Below are 17,050 nucleotides of genomic sequence, written 5' to 3'. Positions count from 1 at the left end.
TTCAAGTGAGCTCGAGCCTTGTTGTAGGCGAGCTCGAAGATCAATTCAAGCGAGCCTCATCAGGAACTCTGCAGGCGAGATCGAAGATCAAGTTAGGCGAGCTTGAGTTTTCGATTCAAGCGAGCTTCTTCGGCATAGTAGCAAGCGAGCTCGAATTCGGAATTGCAGACGAGCCTCGTTGGCTAAAAGCTGAAGGCGAGCTTCGTCGGTTTTGCTAGGCTTGCAGGCCAAAGCCCACTTAAGTTCTTTATTTTGGGTCTGTAATACTAATTAAAATATGGATTATTTGAATTGCTCAAATAATTTATTAAGTTGTGGGTCTTATTAAGTTATGGAAGTTTTTCTTATTACTTAAGTTATGGGCCTCATTAAGTTATGGTCCTTTCTTAAGCTTAAAAAACTCTTATGGGCTCTTTATTAAGCTGTGAAAATTCTTTTTTAATTTGAATTAAAATTGGGCTGGGCAACCCAGGGATTTGCCTATTCTTTCTTCAACCTCTTTCCGCCGCCAACCAAGTGCCTACTGAGACTTATTTCCTCTCGATTATAGTTGAATGGAAGTTTCATTTGAATTAAATTGGTAGTTAATCAATTATTTACTTCAAATAATATGACAATAAGGTATTAAGTTTGTCTCTCATTCTAAATAATTAATTGAAACAAGATGTTGCCAAAGTAACATATCTTGTATAAATTGTTCATGAGGGATGTTAGATGTTTGTGGGTATATTTTCGTGTAAATATTTAATCGGCCTAAAGGAAGGTTAATATTTATTTAGATTACATACACATCCGCGCTGATAAACGCGTGACATTTATAAGGTTTACATGTGAATAATGAATAAATCCAAAGATATTTTCATTATTTGCCATGTGTTATTGTCAGGGTTTGATCATTGCAACAAGGTATCACTTACAATTAATATTACTGTCCAAAGACTTGATATTAATGTTGTGCTGGATATCTTGAGAAGTGATTTATCATTATTTGAATTTTATTAATTACTAATTATAGTTAATAATATGAACATCTTTTGTTTCAGCTAATGCATCTGCTGCAACAATTTCTACAAACATCAATTTAATTCCCATGTTCAATGAGACAAATTTCAAGGTTTAGAAAGAGAACATTCTAATTGTTCTTGGCTGTATGGATCTAGACATTATATTAAGAACTGAACAACCCCAACTTCTCACTACGGATAGCACTCCTAATGCAAAGAAGGAGTATGATAAGTGGGAGAGTTCAAATCGCATGAGTCTAATGATCATTAAGCATGGCGTTCCGGAAGCCTTCAGGGGCATAGAATCCAAAAGGATTACTAAAGCTAAAGATTTCCTTACCGAAATTGAGAAACGTTTTGCTAAAACGATATGGTAGAAACAAGCACACTTTTAGCTCGCTTGATTTTGATGAAGTATAAGGGCAAAGAAAATTTCAGGGAGTACATCATGGAGATGTCTCATATTGCTTCAAAACTTATGACACTTAAACTCGATCTATGTGATGAGTTACTGGTGCATCTGGTTCTATTATCTCTTCCTGCATGCACAATTTAATCAATTTAAGATTAGTTATAACTGCCAACAGGAGAAATGGACTCTGAATGAGCTCATTTTGTTGGCCTCATGTTTATGAGTCTCCTCTCTAATCTTGTTTTGCTAATTACAAATAATTCCTAACAACGTGTGTCGAGTGTTTGCATTTATTTTCTTAGGTAATCTACACAAATATTTACATCGGAGGTTGGATGGAATTGTGTCATAACAATCATATCAAATGGAGGTTGGCGGAATAGTGGAGTGAAGTATTACACATTCAAGTCATATACAAGATCAAGATTCATCCGCATCCAAGATGAGCTTTATTGAAGATCTCATAGCTTGGGTATATTAGTTTAGGTTTATACTTTGTGTGTTGGTACTTAAAGCTCATATAAACATATATTCATGTTTTTTATTTTCAAGTTTATAAATATGAAACTAATAGTTATATACATATCGGTATATTCTAGTTTCCAATTTATCAATTTTGCATTTGGAAAAATAAATGTGTTTAAGATAATATTTTAAGGTATATACACTTTTATGAAAATTGTGTATTCTTATTTATGGACTTAACAATCTTTATATATATCTTTTATCAAGTCTATAAAAACATTTCATAAAGTTTCAAAATATTGTTTAAGTCAAAATGTCAAAAACAAGTGTTTTGACATTTTCATATTTTGGACTATTTTACAAAATGAAGAGATTTCTCATTTGGGAAGTGTAATTCCAAAAATTCTTTCTGTAACATATTTATTTTCATGTTTACAAGCATTTCTCAAAGTTTTATATTTTTTAGAATTTATTTGCTATTTTTAAAAGGGGCTTAAAGTTCAGTTTTATTGTTCACTTTAGGCTAATAACTTGTTATCAGTCAACTGATGAATTTTATTAGTCGACTGATAAACTCGCTTGGAATTCCTAAATTTTTTTGTTTTTGTGACTGATAAACTATCAGTCGACTGATGAGGTCATCAGTCGACTGATGAGCTCTTCAGTTGATCGATGAGCTGTGAGTTGCCTATAACGGACAGCTCATCAGTCTATTGATGAATAGTATCAGTCGACTGACGCTTGTAACGGCTAGTTTTCCAGCTTTCTGTTTTTTGTTTTTTTGTTGGATTTTCTTGATTTTTGAGCTTTGGTTTTCATCCTATATATACCCCTTTGTCATAACTATTTTCAACTACCAAAAAGAAAAGTTTAAAACATGTTTACAAGAGTTTAAGATTTGTTTAAGTTTGTTTTTGTGTTTGTTTGGTTTGTGAAGAATTTTTCATAAGAGCTAGAAGAGATCATCCTTTGGTGTTTGAGCTTCATCTCATCTCTCTCTCTCTCTTGTTTATTCATTAGAGAAGTTTTCTAAACTCAAACTCTAGCTTTACATTTATATACTTATTTGATTATCATTGTTATTAAGCTAAGAAGTTTTCTAAACTCAAACTCTAGCTTTACATTTATATACTTATTTGATTATCATTGTTATTAAGCTAGATTTCATATTTGAGTTTAGCTTTACATTTATATACTTATTTGATTATCATTGTTATTAAGCTAGATTTCATATTTGAGTTTAGTTTTGTTTGATTTGTTCTCTTTGTTACACATACCCACTTGAGCTTTTAGTATTTTCATACATAGGATATTTGGGTTGTGAGAGATTGTAACATTGAGTTGGGCTTCATTGTGTTCTCATCTATTATAGAGAACAAATTATTAGTATTTGTGCTTAAATTGTGAGATCACTTTGTAATACACTTGTACAACGAGAGAAGTGTGTGGTGAGAGATGGGGCCGGTTCCAAGAGAAGTGGCGTCGATAGTAAAGCCTAGAAGGAGGTCATAAATCCGATCACTTGAGGAAGGACATGGGCTAGAGACCAACACTTAGAGGGTGTAGAATGTGATTGCAAGAGTGTGAGATTATAGAATTTTTGGTGATCTAGAAAACCGAGTGTGAAGGTGTAAACATTTTGGGTGAACGTTGCAAACTCATTGTGTTAGTGGATTCTCTCCGGGAGTGGGGAGCGAAGACGTAGGTCAGAAAGACCGAACTCCGTGATCATATTGCTTGTTTGAGTTTGCTTATTTGTCCACTATTGTGTTTATTTTGTTTCGTATTTATTTGCCCCTTTGATCATATATCCTTGCTATAATTCATTGAATATTAATCTTGCTAGGACATATTTGTTAATAAGTTTTAATTGGTATTAATATCGGATTAGATTAGCATAAACCCTATCCACCCCCCCTCTAGGGTGTTTTCAATTAGTATCAGAGCTTGATGCTCTTTGATTTGTGGCTTAACCGTATTGAGTAAAAGATCCAAACTTTCATATTGTTGCTAATCTTGTTTTGATAATTTTCATCTTGCTTGCATAATATATCATGGATATGTATGGTACACCTAGTTTAGGTTATGCTATTAACATTGCTCCTAGAATTAGTAATTTCCCTTATGCCTAATAGTGTGTTAGATTTAAACTTTTTGTTCGATCTAGACACTTTGATTTGTGGGAAATAATTGATTATGCTTATATTGTACCCACCTCGGAGAAATCCAAGTGGAGTAAAAATAATCAAAGAATGTTTACCATGTACAATATTTTGTTAGAATTTTTACATAATACGTTTGATTCATCTTTTTCTAACAAGCTTGATTCTTTTAATAGTGCTTATACATCATGAAACCTTATAGAGGAATATCAAGAGAATTTGGAGGCGATCCAACAAGCTTTGGAGGATTCCGTTTCTAGTTCATGTGAAGCTTCATTTTTATGTACACGGCCACTAGGCGATAGCCCTAGTGTGGTAAGCGAGTCCGATTCTGATGATGAACTAGCTATTGAAGAACTCACATGTGTATATGATAGGTTAATGCATGTCTACACTAAGTTACATAATAATTTTATTAATCTTAAAAACAAGCATGTAGAATTGAAATCTGATCATGAGATATTAGCTTCTAAGTTTGATAATATTTCTAATAAAAATATGATCCTCAAATAAAAGAATGATAAATTAAAATCGGATCATGATTCTTTGCTTTCAAACTTTGCTATTTTAACTCATGAAAAAAAATGCCATGTTAGAAGTAGAAAACATGAAAAATGACGTTAGCTCTTTTGCTAACAATTATATTTGCTCTACTTCCAATAACAACGCTTGTATGCAAAATGATGAGTTGAATCTTGTTAAGGAACGTATATCTTCTCTAGATTCAACCCTTAATTTATGCATTGATAAATATAAGAAGCTTGTGAATATGTGTGCTAAGTCTCATGCTACTACTTCTAAACATCCCATACACCATGCACATATATATAGCAAAGCTTAAAAATATTCTATTTGCGGCCGAAAAGGCTATTTAGCTAAATTTTGCTATGATGCACACAAACATAAAAATATTAATGCTCCTTGTGCATCTCATAATGTTTCTTCATCATCACACACACATGCTCATGCACCTATTGTTAATCATAAGCATGCTCATATGTATCATTGTGATTTTTATGGTAGAGTTGGTCACTTAGCTAAGTTTTATTTTGATTTGCGAAAAGTTTCTAAATCAGAAAATATTTTAAAAAGACCAACATTGTTTCAAAATGTTTTACATTTGCAAAATGCTTTACATTTGCAAAATGCTTCTAAAAGACCATTTTTGTTTGTAAATGTTCATCGTGCACAATCTAATGGCCATCATTCACAAATGCATCATTTTCATTGCATATATTGCAATCGGAAAGGTCATTTGCACAACTATTGTTATGACCGTGTCCGTGCACTAAATGCGTCCAAATGAGATTATAACCCTAGGGCTTTGCGCTTTAATGATAGGGGTCATGTTCCTAAATCTTCCGTCACCAAAAGTATTTGGGTGCCAAAACCATTTAAATTTTTAAATCAAAATATTTTAGTGTTTTTGTTTTTCATCTCTTGTTTTTGAAAAACATGTTTTTGAAAATAAAAAACAAAATTTTAAGTAAATAATTATGTTTTCATTTTATTGGTTTTGATTTTGATGAGAGATTTGTGTTTAAGCACCCCCCCCGGATTTATTGGTTATTTATTTCAAAATCATATTTACCGGGTGCTAAATGTTTATATGGGTTGTAACAAGCTCAAGAGCTTGATATGGTTACCTCTCTTGTTTTCTTATCAAATATGAAAAAAATTAATATTGGTTTGTTTTTATGTTATTATGGTTTAATTGATTAGTTTATGATTTCATATGAGTGATCTGTTTTTCTTTTTGACCTTTATGATTGTCATGACTTTTATGATTCTCATTTTTGTTTTCATTTGAAAATATTTTTTTCATGATTCTCATAATTTTCATTCTTTTGATTTCATAAATCCATTTATACATGGTTTTTATATTTATATTTTAAGACACACTTTTTCATATTTATATATCTATATATGTTCTCAAGGTCTTGTTGTATGTGAGTTATGATTAGCATGTTTTTCATCTATGCTTGCTCATATATATTTGCCTTGATTTTTAGTGCATATATTCTATATGGTTTTTTGATAGGGGGAGTCTTCCCCATACCCTTCTATGTTTTTTTATACTTACTTGTGCTTATTGATAGGGGGAGCTTTCGCTCTCTTATTCTTTTGTTTTCCCTATTTTTGATGTTGACAAAGGGGGAGAAATATTATGAGTATAACTTTGGTTTTATGCATGATGTTTATGGTTTACATATTCTTTTGTATCATGCATATTTTATATCTCTTTGTGTAGATTGTTTATCAACATAAAAAAGGAGATTGTTGGCCTCATATTTATGAGTCTACTCCCTAATCTTGTTTTGATGATTACAAATAATTCCTAACTCGTGTGTCAAGTGTTTGCATTAATTTTGTTAGGTAATCTACACAAATATCCGCATCGGAGGTTGGATAGAATTGTGCTATAACGATCACATCAAATGGAGGTTGGCGGAATAGTGGAGTGAAGTATTGCACATTAAAGTCATATACAAGATCAAGATTCATCCGCATCCAAGATGAGCTCTATTAAAGATCTCATAGCTTGGGTATATTAGTTTAGGTTTATACTTTGTGTGTTGGTACTTAAAGCTCATATAAACACACATTCATGTTTTTTGTTTTCAAGTTTATAAATATGAAACTAATAGTTATATACATATCCGTATATTCAAGTTTCCTATTTATCAATTTTGCATTTGGAAAAATAAATGTGTTTAAGATAATATTTTATAGTATATACACTTTTATGAAAATTGTGTATTCTTGTTTATGGACTTAACAATCTTTATATACATCTTTTATCAAGTCTATCTTTTATGAAAATTGTGTATTCTTGTTTATGGACTTAACAATCTTTATATACATCTTTTATCAAGTCTATAAAATCATTTCATAAAGTTTCAAAACTTATGGACTTAACAATCTTTATATACATCTTTTATCAAGTCTATAAAATCATTTCATAAAGTTTCAAAACATTGTTTAAGTCAAAATGTTAAAAACAAGTGTGTTGATATTTTTATATTTTAGACTATTTTGAAAAATAAAGAGATTTCTCATTTGGGAAGTGCAATTCCAAAAATTCTTTTTGTAACATGTTTATTTTTATTTTTACAAGCATTCCCCAAAGTTTTACATTCTTTGGAATTTATTTGCTATTTTTAAAAGGGGTTTAAAGTTCAGTTTTATTATTCATTTCAGGCTGAAAACTTGTTATCAGTCGACTGATGGATTTTATCAGTCGACTGATGAACTCACCTGGAATTATCAAAAATTTCTATTTTTGCGACTGATAAACTATCAGTCGACTGAAGAGGTTATCAGTCGATTGATGAGCTCTTCAGTCGACCGATGAGCTATGAGCTGCCTGTAACGGTCAGCTCATTAGTCGACTGATGTACAGTATCAGTCGACTGACGCCTGTAACGGTTAGTTTTTTTCAGCTTTCTATTTTTTTGTATTTTTGTTGGGTTTTTTTGGTTTTTGGGCTTTGGTTTTCATCCTATATATACCCCTTTGTCGTAACTATTTTCAACTACCAAAAAGAAAGGTTTAAAATAAGTTTACAAGAGTTTAAGATTTGTTTAAGTTTGTTTTAGTGTTTGTTTGGTTTGTGAAGAAATTTTCATAAGAGCTAGAAGAGATCATCATTTGGTGTTTGAGCTTCATCTCATCTCTCTCTCTCTCTCTCTCTCTCTCTCTCTCTCTCTCTCTCTCTCTCTCTCTCTCTCTCTCTCTCTCTCTCTCTTGTTTATTCATTGGAGAAGTTTTCTAAACTTATCTCTCTCTCTCTCTCTCTCTCTCTCTCTCTCTCTCTCTTGTTTATTCATTGGAGAAGTTTTCTAAACTTAAACTCTAGCTTTACATTTATATACTTGTTTGATTATCATTGTTATTAAGCTAGATTTCATATTTGAGTTTAGTTTTGATTTATTCTCTTTGTTACACACACTCACTTGAGCTTTTAGTATTTTCATGCATATTATATTTGGGTTGTGAGAGATTGTAACATTGAGTTGGGATTCATTGTGTTCTCATCTATTGTAGAGAATAAATTATTTGTATTTGTTCTTAAATTTTGGTATGACTTTGTAATACACTTGTACACTGAGAGAAGTGTGTTGTGAGAGACGGGGTCGGTTCTAAAGCCTAGAGAGACGTCGTAAATCCGAGCACTTGAGGAAGGACATGAGCTATAGACCAACACTTAGAGGGTGTAGAGTGTGATTGCAAGAGTGTGAGATTATAGAGTTTTCGATGAGCTAGGAAACAAATCAGAGTCTCTAGATGTGTTCAAAGCTTTTAAAGCTGAAGTTGAGAATTAACTCAACAAAAAGATTAAAACCGTTAGATCTGATCGTGGCGGTGAGTACTACTGTAGATATGATGGTTCATGTAAACAACGTTCAGAGCCATTTGCTAAATACCTAGAGGAATACAGTATTGTCCTACAGTACACCAAGCCAGGGTCACCTAGCATGAATGGTGTAGCTAAAAGACGGAACATGACTCTTAAGGATATGGTAAAAAGTATGATTGCTTATTCTTCTTTACCAGAGTCACTCTAGGAAGAAGCATTAAAGACAACAACTTACGTTCTGAACAGAGTACCAAGTAAAGCAATTGTAAAAACACCTTATGAACTTTGGACTGGTCGAAAGTCTAGTTTAAAGTACTTACACATTTGGGGATGTCTATCTAAGGCTAGGCCTTATAGGCCAAATAAAAAAATTAGATTCCAAAACAATTAGCAGCTACTTTATTGGTTACTCTGAACGATCTAGGGGCTATAAGTTTTATGATCCCACACTCAGGACTATTTTTGAGACGGGAATAACAACATTCTTTGAGGATGTTGAGTTTGGGGGGAGAAATAATGTTAGAGACATTGCTTTTAAGGAGGAATTTGCTTCAGACCCAATCTATATTGTTATTTTTGATAATATTTAGGTTCCTATACCTGTTATTGATCAAGAAGCAAATCTGGAACCTCAAGAAGACAATGTTATACAACTCCTTGTTCCAGAAGAACAAACTCAACAACCTTAAGAATCAGTGTCATTACGGAGATCCATGAGAGAAATGAGTAATGTTATTCCAGATGATTATATTGTATTTCTCGAAGAATATGAGGAAAATAATAGAATGATGGAAGATGATCCAATCAACTTCCATCAGGCCATGAAAAGTTCTAACTCTTAAAAGTGGATTGATGCTATGAATAAAGAGTACAAGTCTATGTAAGACAATAAGGTTTGGGAACTTGTTCCATTACTAGAAGGTGCAAAACCAATTGGTTATAAATGGATATTTAAAACCAAACGGGATGCAAATGGTAATGTGGAGAGGTATAAGACACGTAATGTAGCAAAATGCTATACTCAAAAGGAAGATATTGATTATATAGAGACTTTCTCTCCGGTTTTATCGAAAGACTCTTTTAGAATAATAATAACATTTGTTGCTCACTTTGATCTTGAGTTACATCAGATGGATATTAAGACTGTGTTTCTCAATGGGGACATTGCTGAAATGATCTATATGGTTCAACCAGAGAACTTTGTGTTAGGAGACCCAAAAAATATGGTTTGTAACTTAAAAAAATCCATCTATGGAATCAAGCAACCTCCTCGTCAATGGTATCACAAGTTTTAACAAATAATTATCTCATTCGATTTTGAGATGAATATTGTTGATGACTGTGTATATCACAAGTTTAGTGGGAGTAAGTATATTTTTCTGGTTATGTATGTCGATGACATATTGCTTGTCACTAATGATATAGACATGTTGCACGAAACCAAGAGATTTTTATCAAAGAATTTTGAGATGAAATATCTTAGGGACGCCTCTTTTATATTAGGAATTCAGACACATCGAGATCGTTCTCGAGGTATACTTGGATTATCACAAAAGAGCTATATCGATAAAGTACTCAAAAGGTTTGGTATGCAAGATTGTAGACCAGATGACGCCCATGTTGCTAAAGGAGACAAGTTTAGTCTAAATCAGTGCCCCAAAGGTAACCTTGAAATTCAAGAAATACAGAAGATTTCTTATGCTTCAGCTGTCGGAAGTATAATGTATGCTTAGGTGTGTACGCGTTCGGATATTGTGTACATTAATTATTGGTATGTTAGGCAGATGCTTAAGCAACCATGGTATGGACCATTGGATAGCAATCAAAAGGGTTATAAGGTACCTGTAGAAAACAAAAGATTATATGCTCACATATAGAAAATCAAAACAGTTGGATGTCATTGGGTACTCTGATTCTGATTTTGCTGGATGCCAAGATATCTGAAAGTCTACATCAGGCTACATTTATATATTAACAGGAGGAACTATATCATGGAATAGTGTCAAACAGATATTTGTAGCTTCCTCCACTATGGCAGTGGAGTTTGTAGCTTGCTATGATGAATCTAATCATGGAATATGGTTGCGAAATTTTGTCACTGTATTACGCATTCTGAAAAATGTTAAGAGACCACTTAAGTTATTTTGTGATAATAAATCAGCAGTGATGTATGCCAATAACAACAGAAGCTCATCTAAGTCAAAGCACATTGACATTAAGTTCCTAATTATGAAAGAAAGGGTGCAGAGTGGACAGATATCCATATAGCATATTGGGATAAACTCCATAATAGCAGATCCTCTTACAAAAGGATTGCCACCCAAGGTCTTTCATGAGCACATTGCTCATATGAGTGTGGTATTATTTGAGGATATCATGATTTAGTGGGAGTTTGTAATTTTTTTAGTGCCTTATGTTTGGTTTTTTGTCTGATCAGAATAAAGTTTTAGTTTAGACACTCTGTTATAGTATGTTTGGAATTGACCTCACTAAAATTTAAGATATACCAGTTAAAAATAGACATGTACAGATCACATTGCATGTAATTTTCGTGCTACACATCCATGATTGATCTATGTCATTTGACTGTATTGGTATATGTGACCATTGATGGGTTTAGTCACGATAAATGTGACGAATGCCACTTTGATCCTATATAGATATAGTCAATGGACGAGATTGTTTGGAAATACCCTTATTTGTGATAGCAATTTTTAGAGCTCATAATGTTATACACACTTTAAGGAAACATATGGTGCCAAAGTGGGAGATTGTTGGATTAAATCTAATTATGGGTACATATGTTAAATTATTATGTAATGTTATCTTTAAAGTTAACCCGCATAAAGTGATCAATCAATTAATTGGGTTAATGAGTATTTAAATATGTTATAGGCTAATTGTGTAGATACCAGATTGCAAGTCTAATTTAATGAGGGGCCAAATTAGAAAATAGCAATATCTATATAAAGGGGTTATGGTCCCTAATCTAAGAGTGAAGTTCTATGTTTTCTTAATCCCCATCTAGAGAGAAACAAAAGGAGAGACCCTTTAGATCAGAAGATCTCAAACCCTAATTTAGAATTTCTTCATGGATTCAGGTATGCTTCCGCTAATTCTTCTTGTTAATCTCCTCTTTGAATTAATCATGGTTCTTAATTATATTGCATGATTAAGATTGAATAAGGATATCAATTTTTGCTCTATATGGTTGATTATGTGAAGAATGAGTGTCTAATATCAGAGTATTTGTTACTTTTTTTCTATAATAATCATTAGCATTTGATTTCATTGATCATTATCTTCCTTACTACTGATCATATTTACAAGTTACAAGACATTTTTTACGTTGAGATGTAAGATATATTCCCAATGACAAGCATCAATGGGTAAAACATGCTCAAATTTTTTTTTTTTACAATATTAATTTTGAGCGGGAACCAAGTTCTTGAAGTGAAGAAAATTAGTGGTCTCGCCTATCTACTTGCATGCTGCATACATTATAAGGACATTTGAAGAGGGATAACGCAGGTTAGAAATCCTGAGAAATCAAAGCTGCTGCTTCCTTTTTTTTTTTGGAATTTAGGTTGTTGTGGCCAACATCTAGTTGTGAAATAGGCCTTGTCATCTAGTATGTAGAAAAGTGAAATGTAAGATTAGTTTTTGGTTTGGTTTCCAGTGAACAGTGCTACGATTTAGAGAAAGTATGAACTTTGGACTATCAATCTCTGAGTCTTTTAATTCTGATATTGACATTAAAAGACTTGGAAATTAAAAGACTCATTATTAGAATCAAAAGAACTTGGTACCATCCATAAAGTCTCCAACAGTTATGACGTGTTAGAGAAGGAGGGGACTATCTACAGAAAACTTTATTTGATATTTTCTTTTTCCCCTTTCCAAAAGTAAGCCCTGTTATAGTAATAGTTCATTTGCAAAGAACTTGGTTCTAGTCGGAAGATTGTTTATCTTTTTTACTCCTTTCTGAGCTTGTTCATCTTTGACTGTGGCATTGTGCTCATTGTGTATTGTGTAATAATTTTTATGGGATGATAAGGCTGGTTGGTCATAGGATTTGGGCGCGGATCCGTGCTGTTCTTTGTGGGGGAAAATTTATATAGTAAACTGACTATGCCAATATACTAATTCCTCTAACATGAACTGTGAACGCGGATAGTGGGGTCACCCACCTGCAAGCTTTGAAGAAAAAAAAAAAAAATTCAGTGAACGCGGTTTCGATTCCGCGGCTTCTGCTGGCCCACCCGATTCCATATTCTGCGGCTTCTGCTAGCCCACCCGATTCCATTTTTTGAGACCTATAAATTTTTCTAGGGTTTCGTGGAGTAGCAGTGTGAAGGCAGGGGCGGAAGTACAAGTTGGGTTTTCTATTTGCGGCTGCAGCACAAGAGCAGGCAGCAGGGAAAAGTCTTAGGGTTTTGTGAAGAGAGAAAAAGTATTTGGAGGCTGACCTTTTCTTGTGAAGAAAAGCAAGGAGCCTATTTGAGGGTTTAGATTGTGAGAGTTGTAAACCCATTGTATTCTTTTTTTCTTTAATAGTAGACCCCCCCTCCTTGCCCCGTGGACGTAGGCAGTTTGCCGAACCACGTAAAATTGGTTGTTTGAGTTTGTGGTCATTGTAATAGTTTTTAGGATCCCTCGACGCGCAGTCCTAGAGCTGACGAGAGGAAGAGCTAATATCCCACTCTGATGGGATATTAGGCTTCAGATTCTTGTTTCCTTTGAGATACAAGAATTCTTATTGAGATCTTTCTCTCTTATTGTGCACCAGAAACTCTGCCGAAATTTCCGCTGTGCACAACAAGTGGTATCAGAGCTCGGGCTACGCTTGGGCTATTTGGAGGAGTAGATCAATTTGGAGGCTCGTCTAAGGCTTCGTTTGGTGATAAAGGTGGAATCTTTTGTGAAAGACTCTGTCTTTTTAGTTTTGGATCTATTCTTCGTTCGTTGGTGCGTTGAGAAAGATGTCGGGGAAAGAAGGTGCTTCGGGTGTCGAGGGTGGTGCTTCTGGCGCGAAGACCATTCAGAGTTTGAATATCCACTCTATGAAGATAGATGTGGAAAAGTTTAATGGCACAAATAATTTTGGATTATGGAGATGCGAGGTTTTGGATGCGCTGAACGCGCAGAATTTGGAGGATACATTGGAGTTAGATGGCAAGCCAGATGAGATTGAAGAGAAGGTTTGGAAGAAGATGAATCGAACGGCGTGTGGTGTGATTAGGTCTTGTTTGACTCAAGATCTAAAATATGATGTGATGAATGAGACTTCTGCGAAGAAGATTTGGGAGATTCTCGAAAGCAAGTATTTGACCAAGAGTGTGGAAAATCGCTTGCATTTGAAGAGGAGACTTTATCGTTTCCAGTTGAAGAAGGGAACCTCCATTAGAGATCACATGAACCACTACACGAAGCTTCTTGCGGATTTGGCGAACGTGGATGTTATAATTGAAGATGAGGACAAGGCGTTGTTTCTATTGAGTTCCTTGCCCGACGAGGAATATGAGACATTCGTCCTTACTCTTATTAATGGGAAGACATCCCTTTCGTATAGTGAGGTCACTGCTGCATTGGTGAATTATCAGCTTCGGAAGAAGGATAAGGAGAATTCGACTGAGTCGGTAGCAGAGGCGTTGGTCGCAAGAGGGAAGAATCCGAACCGAAAGAATTGGAAGTCACAGTCTAGAGTAGGAAAAGATCAGTGTGCTTGGTGTAAGGAGACTGGTCATTGGAAGAAAGACTGCCCAAAGATCGATGAATGGATGAAGAATAAGCAGAAGGGAAAAGAGAAGCAACCATCATCAGAAACAAACATCGTATCGGATGGTAATATTTCTGACTCTTCTATTTATTCTCTTTCTATCGGTCCTACAGATAGCTATTCAGAGGAATCTGAATGGATGTTGGATAGTGGTGTGACCTATCATGTGTGTCCTAGAAGGGAATGGTTCTCCAGTTTTGAGAAGCTGGTGGATAGTGGTGTGGTGTACATGGATGATAACCGTGCATGCCAGATCCTTGGGATAGGAAGAATTCGCATCAAGATGTTTGACGGGACTGTTAGAGAGTTAAACGATGTGAGATATGTTCCTTCTTTGAGGAAGAACTTGATCTCGATTGGAGCTTTGGTTGGAGAGGGTCTGAAGGTTCGTGTTGAGGACATGGTTCTCGAGATTATAAGAGACTCTCGTATTTTGATGAAGGGCGTCAGGAGAAATAACCTGTATTACTTGACTAGAGGTATAATGGTAGGTAGAGAACTGACGACTTCTATTGATTCGACTAGACTGCGGCATTTGGGGCTTGACCATTCTAGTATTGATTCCTCGCATAGATTGAAAGAGGGTGCGAAGACCTGCAGTTTGAAGTCCAGTGAACATGTTGAAGTGAGCAAGAAGACCGAGGTGAAGTTTGGCACCTCTATTCACCGTGCTAAGGATCGTTCTAAAGGAGTTCACGTGGATGTTTGGGGGCCTTCCAAGGGAGCATCATTGGGAGGTAATAGAAGTTTGGTTTCCTTTGTTGGTGACTGTTCTAGGCGTGTTTGGGTTGCAACCAAATCCCCATTGGAGAAAGTCCTAGTAGTCTCTAACAGTTTGAAGAAGTGTAAGATAGACAAAAAGGTGAAGGTACTCCATTCTGGTGGGAGGTACAAGATGGACATGTTTCTGTATTAGAGCCGAGCTCACGGCATTTCGAGACACTTCGTTGGAAAGGAAATCTTGGGGTAACTAGATAGGGTAACAAATTTGGAAGACCGTGCCTTGCTAAAGGAGGATCGGTGTTTGTGGTCGAGTAATGGTTTGCAGAAGAGGTTCTGGACTAATGCTTCGACATATTTGGGTTATCCTATTAAAGAGTTGTCAACTGCTGTGATTGGAGGTAAAACTCTATTGGAAGATTGGTCTGGTAGTGTCACTTCGGTTGAGGCTTCGATGAGGAAGCCAATTGACTCTCAGCAGGTGGAGAGTTTTGGACAGACCTTAGAGGTATCGCAGCGAGTGGAGAGTGATGCTACTCCATATTGGGTGAAGATTACTCCAGATCATACTGCATCATTTAGGATTCCAGCTGAGGTGATACAGTTAATGGATCAATTTGTTTTGGATGCAGATGATGAGTTGGGTTTTGATTCGAGTACAGATGATAGATGTAGTTTGGATATGACCATTGGTTCACCTCAGGTGGAGGTGTTTGAGGCCATTGGAGGTTCTATCAGTCGCAGACTTGATGATGATATTAGAGAAGGGTTGCGAACTCTTCTAGTGTGAGACCTTTGGCGACCATTTGGGTGAACTACGTTCGGCGTGATTTTTTGGGCAAGAGGATACGTAGGCAGTCTTTACGATGCAGCCGGTTTTGGATTTTGATGGGGGTGAGATCGATTTGGTGAGTTGATACCGACATTTGAAGAGTGTTTGCATTCTCATTTGGGTTCTCGACTTGTTATGGATTGAGTCTGTTGTCGTGAATTGTTTCACGGTGTACTGGACACAACAAGTGAGACATATGGTTTGGTTGGTATCGGCTCAGTTTTAAGAAAACTTCACCGAGGTGGAGAATTGTGAACGCGGATAGTGGGGTCACCCACGTGCAAGCTTTGAAGAAAAAAAAATCAGTGAACGCGGTTTCGATTTCGCGGCTTCTGCTGGCCCACCCGATTCCATTTTTTGAGACCTATAAATTTTCCTAGGGTTTCGTGGAGTAGCAGTGTGAAGGCAGGGGCCGAAGTACAAGTTGGGTTTTCTATTTGCGGCTGCAGCAGAAGAGCAGACAGTAGGAAAAAGTCTTAGGGTTTTGTGAAGACAGAAAAAGTATTTGGAGGCTGACCTTTTCTTGTGAAGAAAAGCAAGGAGCCTATTTGAGGGTTTAGATTGTGAGAGTTGTAAACCCATTGTATTCTTTCTCTCTTTAATAGTAGATCCCCCCTCCTTGCCCCGTGGACGTAGGCAGTTTGCCGAACCACGTAAAATTAGTTGTTTGAGTTTGTGACCATTGTAATAGTTTTTAGGATCCCTCGACACACAGTCCTAGAGCTAACGAGAGGAAGAGCTAATATCCTACTCTGATGGGATATTAGGCTTCAGATTCTTGTTTCCTTTGAGATACAAGAATTCTTATTGAGATCTTTCTCTCTTATTGTGCACTAGAAACTCTGCTGAAATTTCCGCTGCGCACAACATGAACTGTAAAAGCATGGACCCAATTTTTTCAAACAAAACCTATATTCAACTACAAAAAGAAAACTTGATATACAAATATAAAACTGAAAGAAAAGGATCCCTACCATTACATTGTTGGATTTGGGTGTGGATTCGAACCTCCGCAGGAGACGCAGGCAAGGCGAGGACGACGAGGTCAGGCGAGCTCGAGGCCATGCAGCCTTGCAGGAGAGCTCGACGACGAAGGCGTGATGAGATGCAGGCGAACTCCTTCAGGCAAGCTCGAGCGGGCGATGAGGTCGAGGCAGCTCCGTAGGCGAGATCTAAGATCTTCAGGCGAGCTCGAACTGATTCAGGCGAGCTCAGGGCCTTTACAGGCAAGGTCGAGACAACAAGCGACAGCCTGTCGCTAGGGTTCCCTTATAAAAGAGAACCCAGAGCTCTCTCTCTCTCTGTAGCCTCTTCTC

Source organism: Asparagus officinalis, chromosome 3, assembly GCF_001876935.1.
Source record: "Asparagus officinalis chromosome 3, Aspof.V1, whole genome shotgun sequence".
In the NCBI taxonomy this organism is placed as follows: Eukaryota; Viridiplantae; Streptophyta; class Magnoliopsida; order Asparagales; family Asparagaceae; genus Asparagus; species Asparagus officinalis.
The sequence above is the reverse complement of the archived record's forward strand: the minus strand, read 5'-3'. Positions refer to the sequence as shown.